We start from the raw sequence: 10,539 nt of genomic DNA on the forward strand, positions 1-10,539 counted from the left end.
AGCAGTCACTAAAAGATGGAAAGAACTGTGAGTGCTTAGGCAAAATTACTGTAAAGAATAAGTGTTTAGCGAACAGTTGGCCGCTGTAATCAAACAAATGTAACTGTTATTTAGCGAGAGCAACAACACGGTACCAACACACAAGCACCGGAAACGGAAATGAGTCGACACGCTTACCGCAATACGTCAGCACGTCATGCAGTCCCCTTAGCAAAAAGGTAGATAGCAGATTGTTGATCTTAACATGCCTGCGAAGGCCATTAACATGAAGGGAAAGGATGTGAACCATCCATACAATGAGAGGGAAGAGACATGATGCCATTACATGCTGTTCTTTTTAGCTCTACTTTTCTTCCTACTGTTTTTGGATAATTTGCTTAAGTTTTGTCTTTTCCTTGCATTTTGTGTCGCAACAAAATCCAATTCAGATTCACTCTCAGACTTGCTTGACAAAAGGCGAGTTGGCTGCTGCAGAGGAGAAAAGAGGGGATTCATTCACACCATCAACATGAGTCTCTAAACTCATTTGACTCACAGGATGAGGGATATCAGCTAGATCCAAGCCTTCTCCAAGCCCTAAATCTTCTTTCCCTCTCTCTACATTTATGAATAATGGTACACTCAGTGCATCAAGGCTTGAGCCTATCTCTGGGACATTAGTCCTGAGACTAGGAGCAGCCTGCAGAGTATTTAATGCTTCTGTGGCGATCCCATTCACTTGCATCACCTCATCCTCACAGTCTGCCACACTCTCCTCCACATCTGATTTTTCTTCATCTATTGTGCTTTCATCTCCCTCAACCTGTTTAGAAACGTCATTCACACTCTGATCTGTTTCACTGTAAAGGCAGACACACTCTTCCATCTCATTGTAGCACATTTGACACTTTTTTCCCCTCTCTGTTTTTTCTCACATTACATTCTCTGGCAAAATGCCCTTGGACTCCACATTTATGGCAAGAAAAATCTGGGGTGCGGATACAGAACACTCAAAGACCGTCAAAGTAAAGAGTTTATTCACAAAGGACTAGTACAAAATGGTAGTGGGTGAGATGTGAGCAGGGGCAGGCAGCCCTGGGCAGTGGCAATCCACTCTCCTAGAGATCCTCCAAGCAGGGCAAATGACACCGGACTTGGCAACTTGAAAAAGGAGATAAACAAAAAACATTAATCTGGGTTCAGGCAGAGACACACTGGAAACAGACTAAACGCTCAGGAAACAAGCTGGCCTGATGTACACAACCAAGTTATGGCTAGGAATAATCTTGCGACTAGTCTCAGGGAGCCCCACATCTTAAGACCAGGTGTAGATGAGGATTGGCAACAGGTGTGTAGCCTTGCCTGCCAAGGGAAAGACACACCCACACATGCCCACAGAACACCACAGGAAAAGAAAACAAAGGAAGCAACCTCCAACTGTCACAGGACCAACTGTCACAGACATTCTCTTAATGTGTCCCGTCTGCAGACACATTTTGCCTGGTTATCATGAATTACTCTAAAATATTCATAACCTGTGGCTGTCTCAAAACGAGTATGGCAAAGATTGGATAGTTTCATTAAACTTTACCTTGACAAAACATGTTCCATCTGCGATGTTAGTCCCAGGCCACTTTCTCCTTCTGATAGCTGAGACAGCTGATACTCCCCAAGCTCTGAGTTTTGCCAGGATCTCAGCATCATTCACATAAGCAGGTAATCCCAGGAATGAGACAACAAGCTCATCATTGCCCAATTCTTTCGCCATCACTCTAGAGTCTCCGATTTTAAATCCATCAAGCAATCTGTCCTTTCCTCTTGGATGTGACATTGCCATTTCATATTTATTTACTCCTATAGCGCGACAGGCAAAAAGTCCGCCACACACTTGCTTTACGTTTTTCATTCATTCCAAAGCAGACACATTATCAGCTCCCATTACTTCCACACTCACAGTTAACAGTTTCTCGTACTGTATGTTATCTTGTTTCCATCCGTCCTTCAGCACTTCTTCCCGAATCTTTCCTTCATTGATTAATCCAGCCGCTGTTTCACTCCTGTGCGCCGCGCTCAGTACTCCAGCCGCTTTTGGCGCTGTTTTCACTTTGTCTTTTGACTGACCGCGATCCTCAATTCCTCCGTCACACAAAGTCATATCTTAACATGCTTCTCTGTTCCCCACACTTTTCGGCATACCTCCTGGATTTATTAAACTCCGTCTTTCGTCTGCCACATCCATCATATTCTTCACCGCACCCGCTTTCAGCCGAACAGACGCCATTGCTCGGCCAAAAGTGTGCGTCTCATCTCAGAAATAAAAAAGATCCTCCCCGATCAGTGGGGGTTACACTAGACAGCAGACAAAAAGAAAATAGCAAAAACGTCCGAGATATGAAAGAAAACACAGGAAAAAGAACAGAGAGAAAGCAGACACAAAAATCTCTCTCCCACAGACTGCTGCTGCCCCCAAACGGCCCTTCAAAAGATGTTCTACGGCTAATTGACAAAAAACGTATTCTGCCCATAATGTCCAAGGTGCTCCAGAGTCACTTGGAATCCACAGGCACTGATTCCTGGGTAAACATCCAGGAACCGGGACACCGTTCACGCTGGCAGTCCACAGACAGGAATAGGCACCCGTTCCCGGGTATGGGTACAGCAACAAGGCCACCTTCTGCCGGAGGTCCTCACTCACAAACAGACGCTCATTCCTGGGTGGACATTCAGGAAAAGGATCCAGTCCGCCTGGAAGTCCCTAGCCAGGATCAGACGCTCTCCCGTCCAAGTCCTAAGCAGGCCCTGCCAAGCCTGGCTTCCGAGATCAGGCGAGATCGGGCAGTCCCAGGCCGGAATGGCCGTAAGCCGCCTTTGCACACCCCAGACGGGCCTTCAAAACACGATGTAAAATTTACACAGCACTGTGTACAGGATAGGGAGAAAAAGAAGCAGCAGCAGCAGCAGCAGCAGCAGCGCCCCCTGCTGTTTCCTAAAGAGACGTTCAAAAGATCTCCTTTCACCAAAGCGCCCTCTGCCATTTTTCGAAGGCGAAGCGAAAAAGGCTTACAGCACCGGGTATTCCCAGGCGGTCACCCGTTCAAGTACTAACCAGGACCTGCTCTGCTTAGCTTCCGAGATCGGACGAGATCAGGCGCTCCCAGAGCGGTGTGGCCATAAGCCACTCAGGCACCCCCAAACGGCCCTTCAAAAGATGATCTACGGCTAATTGACAAAAAACGTATTCTGCCCATAATGTCCAAGGTGCTCCAGAGTCACTTGGAATCCACAGGCACTGATTCCTGGGTAAACATCCAGGAACCGGGACACCGTTCACGCTGGCAGTCCACAGACAGGAATAGGCACCCGTTCCCGGGTATGGGTACAGCGACAAGGCCACCTTCTGCCAGAGGTCCTCACTCACAAACAGACGCTCATTCCTGGGTCGACATTCAGGAAAAGGATCCAGTCCGCCTGGAAGTCCCTAGCCCTAGCCAGGATCAGACGCTCATTCCTGGGTAGAGAATCTGGGATCCACGACCCCACTCCAGCTCTAGGTCCACACCCCGGGTATAAGGAGTAATTACTGGGTAAAGTTCCAGGGGCCGGGCCACCTTCTGCTGGACATCCATCCCAGGAACAGACGGTCCTTCCTGGGCAGACACAACCACCCTCCCTCCAGCTTGAGGCCCATATCCCAGGAACAGAAACTCATTCCTGGGTAAAGTCCCAAGGGACCGGCACCCCCTTAACCACCGGAGGCCCATACCACAAGGAACAGGAACAGATTCCTGGGTAAAGTTCCGGGGACCAGGCCACCTTCTGCTGGAGGTCCTCACTCACAAACAGATGCTCATTACTGGGTGGAAATTCAGGAAAAGGATCCAGTCCGCCTGGAAGTCCCTAGCCCTAACCACGGACTGTGAAACGGGAACACATGGTGTGCCCGTTATGGATTGCGCAACCGTGAATCGGGTACCGCAATACCTGAGTGTAAGCGGAGGATTGTCCCACTTTGACTGTATAGACATAGGTAGATCTGTACTATGCTCGGATGTCACTATACCAGAGTACATACGTTTCCCCGGATGCACGAACGTGCTACATCGTATCAATGTCATACACTGTAGGTATGATATGTATGTAATGTAAGGAAGGGTTTTGTTAAACATGAATAAAGATATATACCGGAGTCAATGGATTCAGTTGTGTTCATACCGGGTTGTGGTTCTCATGGTCTTTTGTTTAACAAAATACACAAAGACAATCTCGAGGTAGTCTTTATTTATTACATACTCAAGTTGTATCAATTACAGTAACCGTGCAACAAGACTTATATGGGTGAGATGCACATTCACAGTGCCATGAGTGCAAGTGTTACAATCCCAACGCATCCCGCGAAGCGTATGAGCCTGGACCACTGTGTACTACTTGAAGGCTCTGTGTGAAAGAACTCGACGAACCTGTCCTGGTGAACATACACAAGAGACAATAACATTAAACCGTGAAACATTTGACAGAGAAATGTGTAATTCTAATCACTGACCCATGAATTGTTTTCCAATAACCAGTGCCTTTGGTGAGTGACAAGATAGTCAGCGATCGCTTCTCCCAGTACCTCAGCGCAGGTACCTAACCCCCTCTCCTTCCATGTCCGAGACACGAAAGCGCAAAATGCAGTCAGACCGGCCACTCGGCCCCAATTCACAATCCCATCTGAGAACAGGCTCTCGGTTATCACACTTATGAACCTGGGGTCTTGTACATCCGATGAGAGGGTTTTTAACATACCTAAAAGGGAACAACGGACTTCATGACACCTGCATCGTGAACAAGGTCCCGATGTTTATGTATGTATGTATGTATGTATGTATACACACCTTCATATGTACCAGCGTAGCTCGTCAATATGTCACACACTATTCTCCTCATTGTCAGCAGCGCCTTATCCGAGTAGCCAGGTGTCACAATACCCACATATTCGCTCAGTATATACACCATCAACCGTTTAGTTCGGTCATATAGCGCATCGCGCACATGGTGTGATTCCCCCATGGTTCCAATGCTCATAGTCTCAGACACACTCTTTGCACCTGCCTCCGGGTTCATATATGTAGCCATCGTACCCAGCCGAGAGCAGGTGTTTCCCTGATCTAGTCGAACATGCAGTAATGTACCACTCATACGTTGAGAACTGTTTTATGTTAATCACCCGAGGCACATCCGTTTGTTGGTTCCAGGATGTATTTACCAGTGACATTACACACTAGCGATGAACCGAACATAATGAGCTTTACAGGCGTTGTTACATTCTGTTACAATATTCCATGTTTCGCAGTCAAAGAGTCAGTGAGAGCCATTTTATGTTACGCACAGTAGTTTATTGGTTTGACATTTGACAGTAGCCATTTCACATTAGTGATACACTGAACATCAGGAGCTGTACAGGTGTTACATACTCGGTACAATATCTTATATCAACAGTCTCATGTCACGTATCTTATCCCCGAGAGACTGTTTCATTGCGGCACAATTGGACCCGTGTCCGAGATTAGGTAGATACAGTCCCTGGATTACAATTGCGCTGCACATAACACATCGGTTCACACCCCCGAGATTGTTAGTGTACCCATACGTGGATCGAAGCAAATTGCCTGGGAATGCGATGAACCCTCTTCTAACACGTTCTTCTCCCAATATGCACTCCAGTTCATATCTACGATCCTTGAACCTGGTCTCAATCGCGTCGCATGTCTTACCGTGATTGTAGGAATGATACACGTGTTCGCCCAGCAGGGTATCATTCTCACTAAAGTGTTTCAGTGACAAGTCGCACGTGTAACATGTATGCGTGTCCACGGTACCATCAACGTAGTACATGCCAGCAAAATCTCCCAGTGAATTGAAGCACGGTGTCTGGGGAACCACAGCACTATCGGTTTCCAGGTCATCGAAATATGAAGGCTCTATGTAGAATAAGCGCGTCTTGTTGATCACCGAGTGGAGCTTGAGGTGCTTGAGATTTGTCAAGAAACGGCTGGTCATATCCTGACATGCCTCATATGCATTGTGTTTTTCACCCATAGGAGAAGCGCAAACGATACAGTATGCGGTCTCGGAGAGTTTCACATACCCACATTCCGAATCCAGAATATACTGAGGGAACGCAAGAAGTCCCCGTTGGAATCTAACCCTACCGTATAAAACGGTCAGATCGTTTTCACGGCCTCTGAACTTCTGTTTCAGATACTGACATTGTCCTTTGCCTCGAAATATATGTTCATCTAATCGAGGGTCTCCTCTTTTGTATCCGGATAGGATGATGTTACAATCCGGGCATCTGTACTCATCATAGGTATTAGGTATGTGTATCATGGAAGTAAGCAACCGGGTAACCGGGGGCTCCATATGGACAGTCAAGACCTCGCTATCCCTCTGTAGGTTTCGCTTCAGCATGGTGCAAGCTGTGGTTGTTCGGGTTGTTGTACCTAACCGTGTTTTATAGGCTGTTAGTACGTAATGAATGATACGTTCCTGGCTCGAGTATTGTTGGGTTAGGTAATCCCCCTGACACTAGCAAAAACCTCCAACCGAATGTCTCTCTGAGCTACCCACTGACACTAGCGAAAACCTCCAACCGAACGTGTGTCTGACTAGCAAAAACCCCCAACCGAACGTGTGTCTGAGCTACCCACTGACACTAGCGAGAACCTCCAACCGAATGTCTCTCTGAGCTACCCACTGACACTAGCGAAAACCTCCAACCATAGGTATGACTTTGGTTTACATAGAACGAAACCTTGGCTCCTGTTTATGTGATTTGGTTTTTTGACGAAACGAAACCATACTTCTCTCGAACTATGGGTAAGCCCACCAAACTCTCTCTGAGATTCCTCAGCAAGATACATTTACTAAAGGATCGTGATAACCACGTAACGGACAAGTGAACCCACAATCATGCTTTCGAACGGGTTACGTTCATTTTGTATCACACTGGTGGTGTGTCAGGCATTCGGTCTACACACAGATGAAGGGCCTCTACATGCGAGAGTTTAACGCTACGAACCCGATGTTAGGTCCTGTCACCTGCAAGTGGAACATAAAGGTCTCGGCTCTCGGGGATTACGGAACGGACGTAACATTTATGCATGTACAACACGCTAATTGCTCCAAGTACACTCAAGCATCGTGGACTGCATCGTTTCCCTGTGTTCTCACCAGAGGCTCTCCTCACACCAAGTGTCAAGGGCGCCTACCTCCGGGTGCGGAGGAAGAAACGTGGGAGTTGTCTACATTGTCAATGGACCCTCCGAATCGCTGGGGAGGGACATTCCCGGAAACCCCCGAAAGTCATACGAGCTCGGTTCCATTCGCTAAGACACTCAACTGTGAGAGCCTCGGGGGACTGGCTGTGGCTAGAGCCGCGCAACACACGGGTGTATACAACGGGACCGGACAACTTTCGTGTCAGAGAACACCTTCCTCTTTTCATCTGGTGTTGGCGGGACCCGGGGTTCGAAGTACATTTACTGTGCACGCTCAACATACCAACAATAGTGCGGTGTACAAAACTAATGGAAAGGTTTCGTGGCAAGCGGGTTTCGATACCCTGAACCGTTTCACTGTGTCCATAGACGGTAAGACTGTCAGTTATTCGAAGAAGCAGTTGTCCGCTACTAAGTTGAGACTTGAGGGTAAGCGGTGCAGAGTGGACTTTCGTTCGGATATAGGTGAACCACGACTTTGTCCTCTGAGTACCATAACCGGAGCCTGTGCCGTGATGAACTCTCTCTCCCAATGTGAACTAGACACCCTGGGTACCGTAACTGGATTCAACGTACACTTTTGGTATCCATTCAGCACACACGTGGGTATGCGTGGTTATGTGTTGGGTACCAAGGGTGTACTTAGTGCAGGATATTCAGCCTCTGTATCTAACCCACTCGATCGGGCATTGCTTGAGTTACCGTTGGATTCATTGAGCAGATGCACACCTCGCATGTACAGCGTGTCCCAATGTTCTGGGTTGCCTAGAGGAGCGCTCAAAACCGGTCACTATCGCGCGAGTGTAGATGCACTGCATTATACCTTTCCATAGGGTTGCCCATGTAACGACTGGCCATGTTTGTAGGTTGTGCGTGTGCGTAACATGTGTACCTATGGTGTCAATGTGTTATTTGTGTATTGATGCATCTGCTACTTTTGCCACTGTACCGTAATACATGGATTGTGTACAATAAATGATCGTTATCAAACCATATACATGTGTCTTTATATTTTCTAGTACCCAAGTACCCCCGTGACCATTTGCTAGGTGACGTAAGGGGTTGTGATCGTATGGTGATACACAGGGTATGACAGCTTGGCTCGAAGCAGACATGCTCGGATGGGGGTTGACAGTTCATGTCAGGTCTAAAGGGTTGAAAGGGATGCTTCCTTGCTTTACCCACAGGGTGCATGTTCTGCCTGTAACAGCTATCACACAATATGTAACAATACGTGTGTGTGCACAGACTGTGATTGACCCTATCAGATACTGATGCTCCCTTGTAGCATTCGTGTCTGGGTTATGTCAGTTACATGGTATATACAGAGAGCCAACAATTAGTTTTTTGTTCAAGTATTTATTGGTATGAATCATACAAATCAATACAATATGTTACACACAGATAGAATGATCGCGGTATCGGAGCGAATACGTGTGCTGCCCAAAGCGTGAGCCAGGTTAATATATAGACACAAACAAGACTTGTGCAAGTCCCGTAGCGAGTATGAATACGGAGGATAGTATCTGCTGTGATGCATTTCTCATGTACACAGAGGTCCGTGATAATGTATTTCTGCTCGCACGTTTCTCATTCATTGCAGCCCGGTAGGTTTCTAGGTCCTCTCTTTTGGACATGGTGCAATTGGACACATGGAAGACATACTCTTCGTTTCCGTATCCTTTCGCTCGGTAGTCATCTGTGGCCACCCTCGTGCACAGATATATCCCGGTGTAGTTGCAGGGTTTATTGTAGATCGTTAGGTCCGTGGTACCAGTTACCTTGTATGTGTTAGTCATATTATAAATGACATCTGTCTTGGTGTCCAGGTCTATGCTAATGCTATCTGGAAAGATGTAATACATTCCATGCTTTACTCTACCTATGATCTTGTACCAGGTAGTGCGCTTAAAGTTTTCAGGGTTTTCCATCGGACACACCAGTGTTATATGTGCACCACGCACCGCGGAGGAAGGGGATTCGGTGGTTACATTCACAGATGCTCCGGTACTGTACTTGAGAGAAGGGGATTCGGTGGTTACGGTACTGTACTCGAGAGAAGGGGATTCGGTGGTTACGGTACTGTACTCGAGAGAAGGGGATGCGGTGGTTACGGTACTGTACTCGAGAGAAGGGGATTCGGTGGTTACATTCACAGATGCTCCAGTACTGTACTCGAGAGAAGGTGATTCGGTGGTTACATTCACAGATGCTCCGGTACTGTAGTCGAGGGAAGGGGATTCGGTGGTAGTATCCACAGATGCTGTAGTACTGTAGTCGAGGGAAGGGGATTCGGTGGTAGTATCCACAGATGCTGTAGTACTGTACTCGAGAGAAAGGGATTCGGTGGTTACAGTCACAGATGCTCCGGTACTGTACTCGAGAGAAGGGGATTCGGTGGTAGTATCCACAGATGCTGTAGTACTGTACTCGAGAGAAGGGGATTCGGTGGTTACAGTCACTGATGCTCCGGTACTGTAGTCGAGGGAAGACGATTCGGTGGTAGTATCCACCGAGGTAGTAACGTATTGTGGTCCGGTGATCGCGATCCTGTGGTACGTGCCCTGCGTAGGGGTTGGGACCAGTCTCGCCTCAGCTAGGACGGTTACGGTAAGTGTAACGAGCAGATAGCTGAGGCGTGTTGTTCTAGAAGCCATGGCTTGTCTCATGTAGGACTCGAATGAGTGTGACTCGCGTGTGTTCGAGCTTACATACCTTTTTATTTTCGACTCGCGCATCATATGTCTACGTAACATGTTTACGGGGGGAGTGGACACAAGTTACATATCACCACGGGAGGCCAGAGATGGTGCACTCGATTTGGATCCCGTGCACTGGGTACAGTACCGATTGGTTAGCTTACGTAGATGCTTATGTACGTCCGAGTTGATGAAGGACGTATTGCACACTATACAAGGCTGTATCAATAGGTCCGTGATATCAAACATCTCCTGTTGTGTTAACCGAGAAGGCATGAGCTTGTCCATGACAGAGATGAGCTCGGCCTCAAGACTTAGGATTTCTTTGTTCGTTTTAGTACACGCCTCAATCACACCAAATAGGCAACACACAGAAATGAGCTTCCAACTGTTGAAGCCTAGAGTCTTTACATCCAAGACTGTTCTTGTCACAAACCTAATAACTACAGTGGAAGCGTATACATTGTCTTTGTCCAGGTCGACCGGTGTGTATCCGTTATGCATGTGTGTCAGTATCAGATACTTGCATAGTAAACTGATCATACCTTCCGCGGTTGTGGGAAATGCAGCACCCTTTAACTTGCAGAGTATGTCGAGTTCAG

At 47.4% G+C, this 10,539-nt stretch overlaps 1 non-coding gene across 1 annotated transcript; it reads right to left on the bottom strand.

Moving 5' to 3' along the window:
* Positions 1–3,036: 3,036 nt before the first annotated feature.
* On the bottom strand, positions 3,037–3,155 carry LOC119913494. The gene has a single exon (XR_005446469.1). It is a non-coding gene; the product is annotated as a 5S ribosomal RNA (ribosomal RNA).
* Between the last annotated feature and the right edge of the window lie 7,384 nt (positions 3,156–10,539).

The sequence above is a fragment of the Micropterus salmoides genome, unplaced genomic scaffold, assembly GCF_014851395.1.
Source record: "Micropterus salmoides isolate LMB-PRFRI ecotype aquatic unplaced genomic scaffold, ASM1485139v1 Ms_hic_scaffold_2, whole genome shotgun sequence".
NCBI classification, from domain to species: Eukaryota; Metazoa; Chordata; class Actinopteri; order Centrarchiformes; family Centrarchidae; genus Micropterus; species Micropterus salmoides.